Here is a 20539-nt window from a genome sequence, read left to right as displayed (position 1 = left end):
TATTAGTTTTTGGCAGAGGCAACCCTAGCCATTTTGAGATATACGGCTAAATGTGCAAAAAACGGCAGTTTTTGAGAAAATTAAGCGTTCGATTTAAATGGTTCAAGAACTTTCTGCTTGATTTTGGAAAAAAAATGTTTCAAATTTTTTCTGATTAAAGTTCTAATATACTCTAAACAAATAATTTCAACTTTGCAATTCAGTTTATATAATTCTTATAAATATTAGACAATGTTACAATATTAATAATAATCTATTTGAAAACATTTAAAATTCCTCGAACATTCCGTTACGGTACTGGAAGTTCCAGCAATTTGCCTTAAGGCACGATGCCATTCACCCTAGTTTATAATTTAAATCATCCGATATGAATGAGTATAAAACCTTTCAAGATATTTCAAAATTTTCTAAAAAAATATATAGTTACCAAAAATCAGTATTTGATAAAAGGCATTTTTCAATATTCAAATGTTTCAAATGTTCTCAACATTTTCAAAGAAGCTAAAAAAATTCAAAATCTTTTCTCTGGGCTATTGAACCTTTTAAATCACGTTACGAGATAGTTTGACTACTAGTTTGATTTCTTTATTATGTTTAAATATAATACACACACAACCCTAAATTCTCACCCTCTTACTAACTCATGTGTCGTAATAGCCAGTGAACATTTTCAAATCAATTTGATTAAAAATTTGGACAAAGATTAATAACTATTGAGGATTATAAACAAAAATGCAAATTGATTTTTAGTAATTCTATCAATGAAATATTCCTACAAAATTTGTAGAAAAATTGATATTACTGGCACCATTGAGGCAAATTAAAATTTGTAAAGTACAACCAAATTCACTTGTTTAAAATCATCATTAAAGCGAATTTCATAGCTAGATTTACTATAAAAATATGGAATATCAATGAGTATCATAAAAATCAATTTTTCAAATCTCATTACATCTCAATCTGGCCTAAAAGCACATCCTCAAGAAGTCGAATGTCGTTTTCCGTGTAATGCGCCGTGTAAATACGCCAACTAAGTAAATAAGAGCTCTCGTTTTGATAATCAATATTTGACCTTTGAACTACACAATACGACAACACGACACATATAGTAATGATAATAATAATAATAACAATACAACTAAGGCAAACATCGGAAGAAAACAAGCTAAGCTGACAAAGGCACGCGAGTGTACTGTTTGCATTAAGGATTTGGAAACGAGATATCTCGGGACGTATCAAATCACATATATACCTAACCTACCTATCTACTTCAATAGTGAAATCAAAAGACTGGGGAAAATAGGAATTATGGAAATATAGATTAAGAATAGTGATTTTATGTAAATTGAATTTTTGGATTGACTGAAATCCGAATTTGATAAGAACATACGCTAAAATTTTTATACAAATACTACACCCTCATCACCACGTCCGTATATTTCAATTTATTTAAAATATCAAATATATGAATGATACTTGATGAATTTGTCATTGCTTTCAAGCAATTATGAAACTAGTTGAATGTAGCATTTTGCCTCAAGGCGAGTTGCATAAACTTTTGTATTTCAATTTGTAAGAATTGGCTTTAAATAAAATGTAGAATGTTTATTTTGGAAACAAATGGACCAACTCTGCCGCATAACATATGAATGTTATGGCAGGGCTATGTTATGAAGGACTTCCCATACTAGTTCGTTCTAAATAATGAAAAAAGCCATGTGGCTGCTATGCAGTCAGGCGTTTTTCTCAGATTGTTAGATAGAAAACCTAACGTAAATACCGCACAAATGTCAAAAAAAACGATCTTAAATAACAGGGTCTTTCTGACTCAGCTTCATAACATACGAGTGACGTTGCAGTTTATGTGTAAAACGCCTGGACTCATAGCAAATACGTGACATTTTGACAATATTCATTATGATTTAGCAGCATAATGTATAAAAGTTGGAGCGTAACATGGCCTTGCCATAACATTGGTCTGTTGTGCGGCAGAATCGGCTCAAAAGTTTTCTCTTTCAATAAAATTAAATTAAACGATTTGCAATAGTAACATTTACTATTGCAAATCGTAGTATACGGCTCACTTTTTATTGCTAATTCAAAAATCATTTCTGATAGCTTGGCCAAATCTAAACGCAAATCCTTATCTAATTTATTCCAATGGTTTTTAAATTTGTGAAATCCAAATTTTGACTCAACGCAATTAAGAAGCGACTTTTGGCACAAATTTAGACTGTCATGTATTTTTAAACTTTGATGAATTTTTAAAATTAAACGACCTGCCATTGGGCTGTAATTTTTTAGTTTGTTCTTTAGCACCATGTTATCTACCAACATAAGAAGTTTCACTTTTTTCAACAGTTAATTAATAGGCAACAGCTCGGCTGATCTTCGTCTGAAACTAATCAGCACGATTTCCAAATAACATTTTTCAAATAGTTTTTTGAATTTTTAAAATCGATACAGAATTTTTTGCTAAAACGAGGACTGAAAATTTTCACTTTTCTGCAATTACAAAGAAACGGCTTGGCTGATTGTCGTGCATACGCTAATATCGAGACACATCAAATGGTTTTTAGGTTTTTGAAATTGATATAGCCATTTCTGAGAATACGGCACGTGAAGTCAAAAATCGGGACACATACACTCACACATACATAATTTATCCAAATTTGGTCTCATTCTATTCAGAATGGCTTGAAACTTCGAAAAAATATAAAATCTGCAAATGGGGAATTTTTGGAAAAAATATAATCATCTCCTTCGGGAAGGTAAAAAATGATAGTCGCACCAAAGCAATTTTTATATTGTTCTAAAACCAATGAAAACTAATGGGCCGATTCTGCCGCACAACAGACCAATGTATGGCAAGGCCATGTTACGCCCAAACTTCCATACATTAAGCTACTGAATCATACTGAATATTGACAAAAAATCATGTATCTGCTGTGCATTCAGGCGTTTTACACATAAACTGCAACGTCACTTGTATGTTATTAAGCTGGGTCAGAAAGACCATGTTATCTAAGATCGATTTTTTTGACATTTGTGTGGATTCTAGATTAGGTTTGCTATCTGACAACCTGAGAAATACGCCTGATTACATACCTTTTGTCAATATTTAGTATGAAAAATTCTTCATGTCATAGCCTTGCCATAACATTGGTCTGTCATGAGGCAGAATCAGTCCATATATCTAATATCAACCAAACTGTCTCCTAGCTATGCATAATTTTATAGAACAAAGTGTGAATATCTCTTCTCGCCCTAAATAAGTGATAAATAATTTGCTATATATTTAATATAAACCTCTATTACATCACAAATCTATAAATGCACTCCTTTCAAGCCACGTGGCTAAAGCATTTATATCCCAAAGACCGACTGCAATATAATACAACAGGACAATCATTTAGGCAATCAGATATGAAATCCTAGAACTGCACACGTGTAACTGATATACATACATATACATTGTATGTAGAATTATCCGAATCAGTATTACTAACTAACTAACTGCCCCTACGCAATTTAGCAGAGGGCACCAGATTGCGCACGAAGGAGATTTCCAATTGTGCTGGATGGGATTTCATTCTCAGGTTACATACATGATTAATAAGGGATTATTAGAACAAAATAATTTACAACGTGTTACTTCATTTCTATGTATTTATGGAGTAGATCACTTAAAACTTAGATGGAACTAGTTGGTATTGGTATTTTGCCTTGAGACAAGTTACATGAACTTTTCGATATGTCGACTTGATCAATAAAAAATAAATTGATTTATGAGTGATTTAAAGTATTCCGAGTGGATTAATAGCACATAATTGAAAACGAACAAACTCGTTAACTTGGAGTATTTTCTAAGAGCAAATTTTTAAAAGTCAATAATTTTTATAATTGAACCAATTTTCGTAGGACTTTCATGGTTTAGTGTGTTCATTAAGACCAAGTACTCTATCGTTATACCAAGTAAATCGTCTAATTTTAATTTTAACAAACGTCAAAAAAATTACTTATTTTTTCAAACTTTGGTGTATTTTTTAAATTAAAAGTAAGTTCTATAAGACCATGATATAACTTATTTTTGTTAATCAAGACTTTAATGTCTTATTTACAAAATTGATAGGTGCAAAAAAACTGTGTCCTTTTGCTATTTAAATTTAATTTTTTGAGAAAATACTAATATATTCAGAGATGAGAATAGTTTGAGCCTGGGACGTTTACATAAGTAGTTGTAAGTGACATTTTATCTTAAGACAAGTTGCATAATCGATTTTGTTATTTAACTAGTGTTGCATGGCATCGTGACTTAAGGCAAGTTGCTGGAACTCATTGTACCAAAAATTAAAAGATTTAACAACCTTCAACTTTGAAAGGTTGGAAACTTTGAAAAAATTGAGATTTATGAGAATTTTGAAATTTTAGAAAAAAAAAAAAACTTTTTTAAAAACTAAATTTGTTTTAGATTTTAGAAATTTTTTATACTTAGAATTTTTCTGAAAAGTTTGAACTTTTCATCAAAGCAATCGTGCTGCGCGGCTGTTTTAGAAGAAATATCGAAGCGCGTGAGCGTCGCATCGCAGTCTAACGCATAGGCATTGGTACAAAACCCACAGAAACGAATACAAAATTTATACTTTTTAATAAAATCCCTATAAATTATCTGATAATTTGATGTGCATATGTCTAATAATTATTTTTGTCCGCCAAATGACATTTTTTTTACTTTTTTTAATGGAGCTCCGAAACAGCTTAATCAGCCTTCTCAAAAATGTCAGTTTGTAAATACAAATAAAATGTTTTTTGAATTATTCAAATCGGACGCTCGGTTCCCTTAAAAACTGAGTTACCGTTTTTGGCACTTTTTGCCCCATATCTTCGGAACGGCTAGACCTGCTTTTGCCAAAATCTAATCAGCATGTGTCCTTATCGATACAAATCGAATGTTTTTTGAATTATTCAAATCGGTGGAACCGTGTTCCTAGAAGCGTCGACAAAAATTTGTATACGCACACGCATATGCACACACGCACACACACACACACATACACACATACATACATACATTTTTTTCTAAGTTATGCACAAATTTTCAGAAACCTCTGAAACGTAAAGATCTATAAAAAAAATATTTTCCATATTTTGCAATTACTATAACTAACACTACAGTAAGTTTCTAAAGTATTTTTATTATTATGTAACAATCTCGATATAGGATTTTGTGTCACAATCCTTCAAAAATGCAATAAATAACAGTTTAAGATTCATTATCACAACTCACAATTTATCACACTCTTCCACCCCAAATCATCACATCCAAAATCTCTCGGAAAAAATAAGAGCCATCTTTAACCCGTGTAAAAGAAACGCAAACTTAAATAGGGTTGGCCCGCGGCCCATGACTATAAATAATACTACCACTATTCCCAAAAGGGATGCACAAACGATAATGCGAAAAGGGGGCGTATCGCGTTAGCATTGTTCCCTCCAAAGGGGGCACATCGAATATTAATAATGCATTTAACGCCCGCGTCAGAATCGCAACCCCTTTTTCTGACATATGTGCCCCCGGGACAGGGGCAGCTCGTGTTATTATGCGGTGAATGCGAAATAAATATTGTTCCCGGGAGTGTAGAAGTTTTGTGTCTGATGTCTGTCAAAAATGAGAATTTGATGTGTCGTATATTTGATTAGTTGCTAGAAGTTTTTCCATAAGAGGTAAGGGATGAATAAAAACTTGGGTGTATGTACAAACATTTTGTTTTTGGAATTTTGTGATGTAAAGAAATTTTAATATGTATTTGAATTTAAATAAGCGGCAAGTTGCTTCATAAACTATAATGCATTAAAAACTTGAGAACATTTTTGTGAATGTCCTTTTCAGTTGTAATACTTTTCTTCAAACTCATTGTAAAATTAAAACTAGTGGGGCGTATGGCATTGTGTCTTAAGGCAAATTGCTGGAACTTCCCGTACTGTAATGAAATGTTCGAAGAATATTGAATGTTTTCAGATAATTATTATAAATAATGTAAAAATAAATTAAAATATAAATAAATAAAAATAAATTATTATAAATATTGTAACATCGTCGAATATTTATGTGAATTATATAAACTGAATTGCAAAGTTGAAATTACTTATTTAGAGTATATTAGAACTTTATTCAGAATTAAAAATAAAATCTAATTTATTTTCACCAAAAAAATTTTTTTCTGAAAAAAAAAATTGAAAGAAAAATTGCAACAATTTTTTTTCCAAAATCAATTATTTTGTTAAAACAAGCAGAAAGTACTTTGAATCATGTAAATCGGACGCTTAGTTCTCTCAAACACTGCCTTTTATTGGACATTTAGCTCTGTATCTTCAAAATAGCTGGGCCTGCCTTTGCCAAAAGCTAATAATCCAAATCATTACTAATTAAATGTTTTTTGGATCTTTCAAATCGGATGCTTCGTTCTCTCAAAAACTTGATTTCTATTTTCTGCACTCTTTGCTCTTTATCTCCGAAACGTCTGGAACTATCATATCCGAAAACTAATCAGCACTAACTCCCAATAGCAGGTAACAATTGCTTTTTGAATACACACACACATACACACACATTCATTTTTATCTAAGGTATGCCAAAATGTTCAGAAACAACTAAAACGTAAACGTAAAAATATATTTTTGGTCAGTTACTATAACTTACCCTACGAAAAGGTAATAAATGTGAATACATTCTGAAAAATATTTTTAAAATCAAATATTTAGTATTTTTTCTGAATGCTATAGAGACAGCACACGAGAATTCAATATCGATAAAAAAATGATACCGGTATTTCGGTATTTTCAATAAGTACTGCTCAATCACCGGTATTTATATTATTTCAAAATATGCAAACAAACTTGAAATTTATTTGTACAAAATAATAAATAAATCTAATATAATTGAAAAACTAGTGGTGCCGTAAGGCATTCCACACCAAAGATTATAATTTTTAAAAAAACATTTGGAGAACTTTGAAAAAAATGGATTTGAAATTTGAAAGAAAATTTAAAAAAAACTTTGAAGATTTCACATTTCTGAAAAAAAAAAATTATTTTGAATTTTCTTTAAAAACAACTGAGCCTGTTTTTGCGAAAAACTCATCATCACTCAAATCCCATCAATATGAATTGAATGCGTTTTGGTTCAAATTGATTACGATTTATAATTTAATATGTTTGCCGATTATTATCATGCGTATAAATTCTTAGATAAAAAAATCATTTATTTGAAATTTTGTACATATACACTTATTTAAAAGCTTGTACATGATCTTACCTCAGGCTGCATGGATGTCAGCATTTCTTCGCAAAATTGCACAAAGTCAAATCGTCGCCTCACACACACTTTGTTTTACGCGAAATTATGCAATTTTATTTAATAGGCACTATTGTTTTATTAATTTTACGCGAATTTTATTATCTACTACACTCACTTCTATTTTAAAAAGTCTTATTAGACTGAAAGAAATTTGTAGATTAATAAGAGGTACGGTCACAATTTTACCTACACTAAAAGAATATTAATTATATAATTAGTTAATTATATAATTATTTAACAACTTCCTAGCTATAAACTAGCTTTCGGTTTTTTTTTTTTGTAAACGCACAACGAGACGTGTGACCGTACCCTTAGAAATCATGCCTAGGAATAAAAATTCACTGACCTTTGTATAAAATCACCGATTCTTCTGGAACATCCCGATTACCAATTTGTTGTCTGGAGAATAAAAAATAAAATTAAACAATTTTTCAATATATGGAATTACGATTTGTGCTAAAAAATATGTGTATTACCTCGTGATTTCCAGAAGAGAGCTGACCAGGAACCAGGAACCAGAAATCAGGAATCAGAAACCAAGAACCGGCAATAAGACACTATCACTGCATTAAAAGACTACAAAGGCCTTTATAAAACACTACACAAGCACCAAAAAAAACGATAAACAAACTCGGATTAAAAAATAGCTCAAAAATCGAGAAAAACAATCACTTCGAGTCGACACCGGGCAAATTATTTGACCACAAGCGAATATTTGTCTTTTTGAAAGTACTGATTTTCACTAATAAAACTTGGATGGATTTTTATAAAAATGTTTTTCTGATCAACAAAAATGTCACCAATGAATAAAAAACACATAGCTATTTGTTTTTTCTTCTGCTTCTCCAGTTCAATGGTTGGTCTTTCAAAGTCTTATATCTTTTGACTGGATGAAGATGGATGAATAAAAATTTAGTGTCAACTAAAAAATCTTCAACGCAAATTTCTATTTAAATCCATTCTTCTGACTTGTATTTCCAAAAATCAAGTAAAATTAGTATCTCAGTTATGAAATTTGTGGTTTTCCAGGCGAAACATATCGATTTGTGAAGTTGACCCTTTGTTCTAATGAGTTATTTACTTTATTTTTGTAATGCTTGTAAGAACCTCTGTTCTCAGAATTGCATTTCTGCTGAAAATAAATAAATTAGTTAAAAAAATCATTTTATAAAATATATTATATGTATATAGAAAGGCCAAGAAAATGCTAAATGCCATACTAAATGCCTATTGATATGTGACTAATGTGACTAATATAAACTTATTTACATTCAAAATACCTTCATTTATAACATTGTCCATATGAGGTACATAATTTGCAATAATTTTATTACAAAATTGAATTTAGCACCATAATCTTCTTTTAATTGTTTTATTTATTTTTTAAATATTTATTCCACAATTGTATTATTTAATATACTAATTCTTCTATACGAGTCGATTGAGAAGTCGATTGTGCAACAATGTGCACTTGCAGCTTAGACCTTACTACTTGCAAAAATGTTAGGACGAATTCTATTGGACGAATTAAAACCAGGTGGGCGATTCTATTATTTATGATAAGGGGAGGACATACACATTGACCTTGAAAAATTGAATGAATTTAACAATTATGCAGACTTGTGTTCAGATTTGAAAGAACGTTCGAGTAGATGGACAAAACCAATATTTGCTCCTCAGGAGAGGCCATGTAAAACTATTTTAAATTAATATGAATAAATTACATGAATTTCAAAATTATTAAGATTCTTGTAACTTGGAATTTGATAAAATTATTAGCAACTATTTCCACATAAGTGGAGGTCCTAACACAATATTTAAAATATACAACAAATAATATGTTGTTTTTTACATATATTTCAACAAATTTTATGGGAATCTATAGTAGAAGGATACTACTATTATTTGCACTTAAGGTGTTTTTGTTTAAAAAGACATTATTAAAAAATGCAAAATTACTTGAAATTAACTATTCATCATACATGTTATGATTATTATTATAGTTATAGTTACGTAGTTATTTTATATTAACAGTAATTAGTTTTTCTATATTAAATTATCAAAATAATCACATAAGAGATTATAAATTGTACAATGACGTTGTTTATATATATATATATATATATATATATATATATATATATATATAAAGTTGTATCTAAGCATACATACACACAAATATCCATTTTTTCTAAGGTAAGCCTTTTGCATTCTTCAAAACGTGAAGAATGCAAAAATTGTCAAAATTTCAAATTTTTGATGATTACAATAAATTAACCTACAGAAATTAATACAAACCTAGAAAAAAAGAGAAATCTTGTACAAATATATATGCATTACCAAACAGTACAACATTTATTTTTAATAATGATTTAACAAAATTATATTCAAATTATTGTATTAATATTACATTATTAATAAGTTGTGATTATTATTTTTACGATACAATATGAAGTCCTTTGGAAAGAAATATATATGTTTAATTTGATTGATATTCTGAAGTCAATATTTTGATACTTGTTTATACAAAAGAACGACCTAAAAAGCAATAAAAAGAGATACATACAGTCAAAAGTGTTAATACATATCAATTTTAAATTTTAAACGATGTGTATACACAATTTAATTTGTATTCACATGTATGTTTAAAAACAAAACGCTATTCCAGTATTACAAATAGACTCCAATCCAATTTTATTCATATGTATAGATTACGATTGCATTTATATATTTATAATTAATAACTATATTATTAATATTTGGTAAAAATATTATAGAAATTTACTTTTTGTGTGGGACGTTTGAAATAATTCTGATCGGTCTAACTTTCTGACAATTCCATTTGGATACAAAATAGTTTACTTCAACAAATTCCATTTATTATTGTTAATAAAAATTCATGGCTTTCATTTATATTCTGATGGAAAATATAACATTTAAAAGCTGTCAATAACATAAATATTGTACAAAACTGCGTTCCATTGCTTTGTACAACCGCATAATGTTTTTTTTGTTGCATTGCCTTCAATTAAATGAAAAATATTTATTCTGCAATAAAGTATATATACATATATATATATATATATATATATATATATATATATATATATATATATATTACGCCGCCTCCTCCACCAAACATCATGTGTAGTTTTAGTTACGTGAAAAAATTGTAAAATTTTTATTTCATTTTAATATGTTTGGAAAAGTTCAAGGAACAAAAAATAAATACACGTGATATCTTACTATACCCCTCTCTTCCCTACGTGATATTTCATAATTTTTTGTCAAAGCCCCTCTTCCTCTAAAAACCTCACGTGATTAGAGGCCCCTAAAGGTCCAAAAAATGGCTGTTTTTGAGAGAACTTCCGATTTAAATTATTCAAAAAATTATACTTGTATTGACGAAACAATTCTTTTGGGAAAGAACATTTTTTTTTTTTCGTTATTTCAAAATAATTTTTTTCCATTGTTGTGTATAGCATCGTGCCTTAAGGCAAATTGCTGGAACTTCCCGTACCGTAACAAAAATTTGCCGGAAATATTAAATGTTTTCATATAGATTATTATAAATACTAAAGCATTGTTTAATATTTATAGGAATTATATAAACTGAATAACAAAGTTATAATTATTTATTTGAAGTATATATTTGAGCTGTAGAAATTTGGTCAGAATTGAAATTAAAATCTGAATTATTTGCGATATACAAAACAAAAAATAAGCAGAAAGTTTCTTATCATTCAAATCGGATGCACTGTTCACTCAAAAACTCGGTGTGTATTTTTAGCACTCTTTGCTCCGTATTTCCGAAACGGCTGGACCTGCCTTCGCGAAAAACTAATCAGCATATCTCCCTATCAATAGGAATTGAGTGTTTTTTCAACCATTCAAATCGGTTGATCCATGCGCCCGAAAGCGTGGACGAAAAATTGTATCCATTCATACATACACACACACATTCATTTTTTATGAGGTATGCCAAAATGTTCAAAAACCTTCAAAACGTGAATATATGAAAAAAATTTCAACTTCGATTTTTGGACGATTACGATAACTTACCTTACAGGAAGTTAATAATAACATTAAATGCTCTGGTACTGAATTAATACGTAAAAATATATATTTAAACATTAAATAAATTCTTATAAATCTCATCCCATAATTCAATTCCTAAATGCCTCCATCCTCCATCCAAGATAAACAGTTACAATTAACTAGAGTTCATTCAAGTGTGAAAATACAATCTTTGCTTTGTGAATCATGGGCGTTATATTTTATCTGCTGAAATGGTGTCAACGTTTCTCTGTTCATTCGAGATTTCTACAAAAGATACCCGGAGATCATTTAAACAGCACTTACCCTTTGTCTCTCCGAGATTGCCAAGAAAAGCAAAAATCCGGCTCCGGAGCGGCAAGGACTCCGGGTGACGCCGGGAGGAAAACGCGTCAAAGCCACCTGCCACAATAAGAACATTTTTGGGTAAATTAGGGAAAAAATGTTATTAAAATTTAAATAATAAAATTTAGTAAGAAGTGGGTTTATTTTAGAATTATTTGCCATATAGGTATTTTGTTGAAAATCATAAATAACTAAATATAAGTGGTAAGAAACAGTTGAAAATTTTATCTAAATACCTAAATCCCAATTTCGACTAATTAAGTCAATTATTACACCTATCGGGAAGTTTATGCAACTTGCCTTAAGGCAAAATGCCACTTTCAACTAGTTACCATTTGCTTCGTATTTTAAGCTTTAATAATATTCATCCAATCCGGAGTTTTATCTGATTTAATTTTCCGAAAATATATTTACAGCATTTCATACAAATTAAATTTGATTACAAATCTGATCATCTCATTTATCTGACAAATAATTATAAAGGCCTATATATTATTTGGAGCATCTCATGAATGCCATAATAAATCTGCCATATCATCGGCTTCATCTAATATTCGAGGAAATTCTAAAGATTTTGCCGAACGCGTTCACAAAGTTGTCCTAATTAGTATGTCAATATTTACATTCAAATCACTACTGTGAGATATGATGGAAAATCTGAACGTTGATTATTCATAGACAGAGAGCTGGCGAAGAAAATTATAATTTACATTATTAATTAATTTTTTTTGAATATATGAAAATGAAAACTAATGTGTGTTAGTTTTGTGAGACGATCAGCCGAGCCATTTTTTTGTAATTTGGAAAAAAAGTGTTAAACTTTTTGTCAACATTTAAGTTCATACTACCGAATCGATTTTAAGAAATCAAAAACCGTTCGAAAGTATTAATTGGGAATGATACTGATTAGTTTTAGGTGAAAATCTACCGAGCCGTTTTTTTGTAATGTACTGTTGAATAATAAATTTAAGCCAATTTTAATTAATCGGCTAATTAAATTAAATTTAATCTAGCCACTATAATTTTTTTATCGCAATGAAGCATTAAAATAATTTTTTACATTTTTTCTTGAAGAGCTTTATGTCAATAAGTTTTACTATGGTAAACAGTATCTAAACAATAGCAATTTGTTGAAATTAGTAAATATAACATAAAGAAATTAAATATATTTATTATAAACTAGATGACCCTACAGACGTTGTCCTGTATCCATGTCTACAATTTTTTAATATAATATACTGATATTTACCGTTTACATAAAAATTTCTTTTTTAAATTACTCTTCATGCCAAAATGCATATACATTTATAATATGAGTGAATTTTAAATGTAGAACTGCTTTAAATAAAATGATGAGTCTCAATTTCCACACGATATTGAAAATTGAAGTCTTTTGAACGGTATAACATAACCATAACCATAACATAACACTGGTACTTCATTTTGGGTTGAATTAATTTATTTTTTTATTATTTAAAATATCCAAAATTGCATCTTAAACTTTTCATAATCGATATCGTCAGACCCGAATTGTATGTATTCATCTTCACTTTCTCATTTGTTGTTATAAAGTTGTGAATTTTAAAAATATTGTGGAAAGATTAGAAAAAAATGCAAACAAATTATATATTGAAAAAAAAACTATATAGAAAATGTAATATCCGAATCTTGTGTTCGCGCCCCCTAAGGCGTGCGCTCGTATTTTTCGCATGCATCGCATTAAAGGTAGGACTGGCCCTGATTAATGCTTAATTTCATATGTTAAGTTAATTAATTTGTCATATTTGTCATATTTTATATATGTGTATCATTCAATCTGCCATACATATAGTGTATTTTATATTATTTTAATTTTTGGCGCATTTCGGCTGATGATTATGATTCATAATCATAAATTTATTATACATATTCTAATATTGTCTAGGTTCATAAGTAAATTGAAATTTTTGTAGATGATAGTTTTTATTTGTTTTCAATGCAAACAATGACATGTCGTTTTTTCCATTTAATTCTACAATAATGCACATACATTCCAGTACTTTATAATCATACACACCCTAAAAAATTTACTTAACAAACTTCAGAAAAAAAATTTGCATAATCGTTTAGAAGGAGTATACAGTGAGTGCTTGTATTTTAATATGAACTATATATAATAGCAATAAAGCTCAAATTATGAGTATGAGAAAAAGAAAAGGGCTGTTTTTAGGATTTTTCCGGCAATTATTTGGTTTTTTCTCGCCGTAAAAACCATCATTGGACTTCAACGAACATTTTAAAAAAAGAATTGGCCAAATTGGTCCAGGCGTTGTTGAGTTATGCGCTTACCAACACATTTTGCGATACATTTTCATATATAAGATTTAGTTCAGAACATTTTTTGTCTTTTCTTAATTTTTTTTATCAAATTCTATATTTTACATTTTTGATGAAACTCTAAAAAAGCAATAAAATTATAAAATATTTTCTAACATATTTAACTTGACAAATAACTAAAATGATATCAGAATCTTTCTTAAACTTAACTCTTGTTTATGCTTACTAAATTTCATCTTGCAATATTTATGGTAATTTAATCACTTTTCATAAACTTCTCATAAGAAGAAACAATAGTAATCGGAAAAATAGTATTTTAGAATAACTTGGGTTTAGTTAAGTTATATATATATATATATAAGGTTAGGTTTTTTATTAGTGTTTGTAATTTTTGTTACAAATTTCAAAAAACATCAAGTAACATTATTACAAATTTCAAATAATTTTTTTTCAGAAACTTAGAAAAGTATTGATATTATAATTATATTTTCTTGTACTTTTTTACTTGTACTTTTTGTAATAAATTTTCTATCAGTAAATTATTTTTTATTTTGCTTTTAAAAGTTATTTTTTAAATAAAATTTGATAAAAATAAAAACTATACTATACAATAAATATAACTTGTAAACGTTGAGTAAATTTTAATCATTTTTTAGAATTTATTGGTATTTGAATTGTTTGCATTTACTTTTTAATATAAAAGTATCGTTATATCTTCTGTGTGATAATTTATATTTCATATTAAAATATAGCACGTATAGTATAAAACATTAAGAAAGTTATATTCTTTCATAGTGAAAATTTAGATTTTTAGGCATCTTAATATAAAAATATTGCATTTTCTTCACAATGTAAAAAAATCTGCATTTCTAACAAAGTGCAACATTTCCAAAATTCTCAACAACAAAATTTTTACAAAATTTTCAAAAAAATGTAAATTGTTCAAACAAACTTAAATTATGGTATAGAAAGTTCTAGCAATTTGCCTTAATTTCCTTTTTGGCAATTATAATGATTAGAAGGCACGGTGCCATGCACCAATAGTTTAGGCCATTATTGAAAAATTTAGCATTATTTTAATAATCTGCAATAGTACTTTTTTGAAACATTTTTTGTCTTTTTTAAAAAAAAATTATATAAAAATCTATATTTCGCATCTTTGTTGAAATTCTAAAAAACTAACCAAATTATGTTAAATTTTAAGAAACTTTGTATTTTCTTAGTGTGTTCCTATAATGGGTCTTTTTGAATATTTCGCAAATTTTAAAAACAAAGTTATTGTAATAGATTTGCTTAGTATAAAACATTTATTATGATATATTTATTCAAAAATTTATCGTTTTCTTCATAATTAAATTATTTTAGTACCTTATTAAAATATTATCCATTTTGCTCTCACAAACAACAAAAAAAAACTGTAAAAACACAATTATTTTTTTAGGAATTGTTAGGAAAAAAATTTAGCATTCTGCTTCCAATATAAAAGTTCTAAAAAAAATTATTTCCACATTTCACAATATTGTTGATAACGTTTTTAATTTAATCATTTACTAAAATCATTACCAATTTTTATAGGAGCCACAAAAATGTAGTAAAGATTAGTTATGATTTTGAAGGGATAATTTTCTAGACATGTAAATTGGTAAAATTTGACAAAGCAGCATTCATCAAATTATTTATACATTTGGATTTCCTAAATATCCTTTATCAGATAACCAACTCTCGATCTAAATCCATAATTTCTCGTACCTAACTCAACCCTTCGCCTGAAAATGAACATCTTCATCAATCTGGAGCAGTTTGCTGTATAGGCAAAAGACTCTCGTCTGCCAGTGTACGTATCTAATTACCAAGTAAATCAAATTTAATCTGGCCTATCAAGAAGGAACAACTTGTCATTTGAACTTGAGATCTAAAGATATCTGGATCTTTCCGCGTGTTTTGATGTAAACATGTTACTACCCTCTTTAATTTTGTACCAAAGGTACGAGTTGTTAATGAGTCTGATGTAGATGATTCTATCTGGAGTAAAAGTTGAAAGGGCAGATTTGGATTTATTGATATTATGATTTTGTGTGGGTGAAATATTTAGAGAAAGTATTTGGTTTAACCTTGAATATATATATTTATATATATATTTAATTTGAGTTTAATATTCGGGCGTAACATCAATAAAAATAGTATGAGTTTTTTTAAAAAATTTATTTATTTAAAATCCATACGTTTCGGCTAGCATCTTAGCCATCATTCAGTAGTAATCAAGTTAAAATTTTGTATCCTAATATAGCATATGAAACCATTATTAATCCATGGTATGAGTATGTGCATATTGATAAGATATGTATTTTTTAACACAAACATCACAAATGGTAAAACACACTAATAATCATGATAGAAAGAATAATTAGGATAGAAAATTTTCTATCCTAAACTCCGAAGAGTAAATACATAGTTTCGACAACTTGTCAAGTTATCATGATTATTAGTGTGTTTTACCATTTGTGATGTTTGTGTTAAAAAGTACATATCTTATCAATATGCACATACTCATACCATGGATTAATAATGGTTTCATATGCTATATTAGGATACAAAATTTTAACTTGATTACCACTGAATGATAGCTAAGATGCTAGCCGAAACGTATGGATTTTAAATAAATAATTTTTTTAAAAAAACTCATACTATATTTATTGATGTTACGCCCGAATATTAAACTCAAATTAAACATATATATCAACATCAAATTCAAGACTATTCAAATATATATATATATATATATATATATATATATATATAAGTATAGTAAATACACTCCTCCTAAACGATGACTCAGATTTTGATAAATCTTTCTGAAGTTTGTTAAGTGATTTTTTTAGAATGTATGTGATTATAAAAATGTAGTAATATTGTTGAAATAAATTCAAAAAACAACATATCATTGTTTGGCATTTAAAACATTTTGATACATGAGAACTCTCATCTGCCAAAAATGTCGATTCACTTGAAATTTGAATTAAGTTTAAGCGATCCTAGACAATATTAGTATAAAATATCCATGTTCATAATTATGAATAAGAAAAATGTAATATCTACAATATTATTGCCGAAAACTAGCTGAGATGTGCCAGAAATTAAAACAGTATAATATATAATACATGTTTAGCAAATGATTCTATAATTTAGTTTAATAATCAATACAATACGTCCAATATTGCATATACATTATTTTTTAAACTTATGCTTGTTGTATTTTGATTTACTCTATTAAGATATTTAAATATAAATAAATATTTATACTTATTGAAAAAATGATTTAGAATTTTGTTTCATGTGTCAAAAATTCATTTGTTGCATCATGATCTTAGATTGAACAGTACCAGTAAATATAAACTAGATTTTACAAATTAATTCACCTAAGATTTTAACTAAGGTCATAATGTTTATTTAATTATTATTAAAGAATATGTAATTTAGAAATTGTAATTGGCAAAAAGCAATTAATATATCGTACGAAATTATAAAAAATATAGACTATTATATATTATATAAATTATTGAAGTAATTATATTGGTTGTAAATAATAAAGGTGGTATTGTTCTTTTACCGTAAATACTATATTTATTCTTTCTGAATTAAATAAAATATTAAAAAGTATAGGATAGAATATTGATAAATTTTGAACTTAAATCGTAGGCGTGGGTACAGGACAAAGTCTGACGGGTCATCTAGTATATATATATATGGTGTCCCAGAACTCAACGTCAAGTCATGAAAAAAAAAGAAAAAATACTTTACGTTAATATTTGAACGTTATGAGCTTTTAAGTGCAACCTAGAACTTTGGTGAAATCATGACCATTTTTTTGGTTATTGTCGTTAATTTTTATAATTTTTTTCATTCAAAGTTTGGATACGAAATCGTATATCTGACACAATTGTCCCAAGATTTTAGGCTCTTGATATTAACTTAATTAATTAATTTATAAAAAAACTGGAAGTTTTACCTCCTAATATTAACTTTAGGGTAGTCCGCACTCCAACCAAAGTTTCTTGGTTTTTTTTCCTAAGTAAATACTCATTTTATAAAATATATCAACATTTTGTTGCATTTTTTGTTTATGATCAAAATAAGCAAATGCAATGGTATTCTCAGAATTTTGATTCATCTATAAGTTATAAAATTCTTAAAAACTAATTGAATTTTACCCATGTTATTTCCATAAAAAACTTTGGTCGAAGTGTGGACTGACTTAAAGTTAATATTGAGGGCAAAAACTTTTAAAGATAGTTTTTTTTTATCATTTTGAAAGCATTTGATCCTCTGGGAGCCAAAAAATCGAAAATATCCAAATTAAGGATCACTCTAATATAAATAAAAAGCTCTGAACAAAAATTCACTTGTAATAAAATATTTATAAATTTCCTATAATTACCGATATATTATAATATTTTTCCTAACACTTAGCTTCTAATAGCACTTAATTCAATGTCATATCAAACATATTATAGGATGATTGATGATATTTGACAAAGATTTCTGTGTTATTGATATTTCTGTTTATTCTGACACATGATCGCTGGAAAATGGATTGATCGGTGTATATTTATTTTAATAACACTTTATTATATGCACGTGGATTTTGTGCTTTTATTTACTTTGATTTATTATTTAGGAAACCGGATTTGATTACGTTTGTTTGTTTATCATTTCTTGATTTTTTTTATGTAAACTCAATTTTTATGTAATAATTATGTAACAAATAAAAAATTCCGCATGGAATATATAAGAAATTTATTTTTCTCAGTGGATTTTTTTCTGAGACTCTAATTATTAATAACTTAGAACTCCAGAAAATCCAACTTCAATCCAAATTTCAATATCTCAAATAAAAAAAAATCTTAATAAAAACACTTTTTTGATATTTTTTCAAGACCATCTGCACCCAGCCCTTGGAATGCACAATTCATCATTTTTCGTTTATTGACGTTTTCGAAGAAAATTTCAGACTAAAATGATTCGGATAATTTATTCAGTTATTTTTCACAGATATTCGAATATCGGGGTGATTCTTAATAAAGTTTTTTGAAGCTACAAGTATTTTAGAACTGACACAATTCACTATTTTCAGTGAATAAAAACAGCTGATCGTTTTTTATATCTATTTTTACTGGATGAAAAATGCTGCAGCAGTTTATATAGTGTTTTCTCTAGGTGTGATATAAAATTAAGACTTAATTAACTTCCCGAAGGAGAAGTTTATGTTTTCATCAAAAAATTCGCTAATTTTATGTTTTCTCGACGTTTCAATCCATTCTGAATCGAATGAGACCAAATTTGGAAAAAGTATGTGTGTGTGTGTGTGTGTGTGAACAGATTTTTTGCCGTAAATCGACGTTTTCACCAAAAAAACGGCTGGACTGATTTCAAAATTTAAAAGCCATTCGATGTATTTCGATGAGGACTATCGTTTCTGAGTTTGTGCGGCGATCGGCCGGGCCGTTTCTTTTTGTAAATTGCAGAAAAGTGAAAAAGTTTTCGTCCACGTTTTAGCCCGCAATTCTGAATCGATTCTGAAAATTCAAAAACCATTCGATAGATATTGGTTGGGAATCGTGCTGATTAGTTTTTGGTACAGATCGGCCGGGCCGTTTTCTTGTAATAAAGTTTTTAAAAAAAAAAAATCGATGATTTTTATGATTTTTTTTTGACGGTAGATTCCATAGTTTTCTAGGTCATACTAAAATATTACGGCCCTACGACAACTCGATTAGCTTTAAAAATTCGTCAAAGTTTGCAAAAATTGGTATCGTTTTATTGACATTTGTCAAAATGAAATCTTTGATCGACGTTTTCTCAAAAACGCCTTAACCGATTTCAGAAATTTAAAAGTCATTTGATGTCTGGTTAGGACTATCGTTTGTCAGTTTTGTGCGACGATCTGCCAAGCCGTTTCTTTTATATTTGAAAAAAAGTGTTAAACTTTTCGTACATATTTAAGCTCATCCTACCGAACCGATTTTAAAAAATCAAAAACTGTTCGAAAGATATTAGTTGGGAATGGTACTGATTAATTTTAGGTGAAAATCTACCGAGACGTTTTCTTGTAATTAACTGTTGAAATAAAGTGTTAAACTTTTCGTCCACATTCAAGCTCCTCCTACCGAACCGATTTTAAAAAATCAAAAACTGTTCGAAAGATATTAGTTGGGAATGGTACTGATTAATTTTAGGTGAAAATCCACCGAGCCGTTTTTTGTAATTAACTGTTGAAAAAAAGTGTTAAATTTTCGTCCACATTTAAGCTCGTCCTACCGAACCGATTTTAAAAAAATCAAAAACTGTTCGAAAGATATTAGTTGGGAATGATACTGATTAGTTTTAGGTGAAAATCTACCGAGCCGTTTTCTTGTAATGAACTGTTGAAAAACAAAATTAAGCCGATTTTCATGGAACTTTTTTTGG

At 28.3% G+C, this 20539-nt stretch overlaps 1 long non-coding RNA gene across 1 annotated transcript in view; it reads right to left on the bottom strand.

Annotated features, from left to right (window-relative positions):
* LOC113387970 overlaps positions 1-7927 on the bottom strand; it is a 121465-nt gene extending 113538 nt beyond the window's left edge. Inside the window, exons 1-3 of the long non-coding RNA XR_003368172.1 lie at positions 7834-7927; positions 7704-7756; positions 7316-7497 (exon numbers count right to left, since the gene is read on the bottom strand). This is a non-coding gene — a long non-coding RNA (uncharacterized LOC113387970). The remainder of the gene's footprint in view (positions 1-7315; positions 7498-7703; positions 7757-7833) is intronic.
* Positions 7928-20539: the final 12612 nt, after the last annotated feature.

This window comes from Ctenocephalides felis, unplaced genomic scaffold (genome assembly GCF_003426905.1).
Source record: "Ctenocephalides felis isolate EL2017-DRISC unplaced genomic scaffold, ASM342690v1 CF-g0.4_SCAFFOLD_03572, whole genome shotgun sequence".
NCBI lineage: Eukaryota > Metazoa > Arthropoda > Insecta > Siphonaptera > Pulicidae > Ctenocephalides > Ctenocephalides felis.
This window is presented reverse-complemented; position numbering and strand designations above follow the sequence as displayed.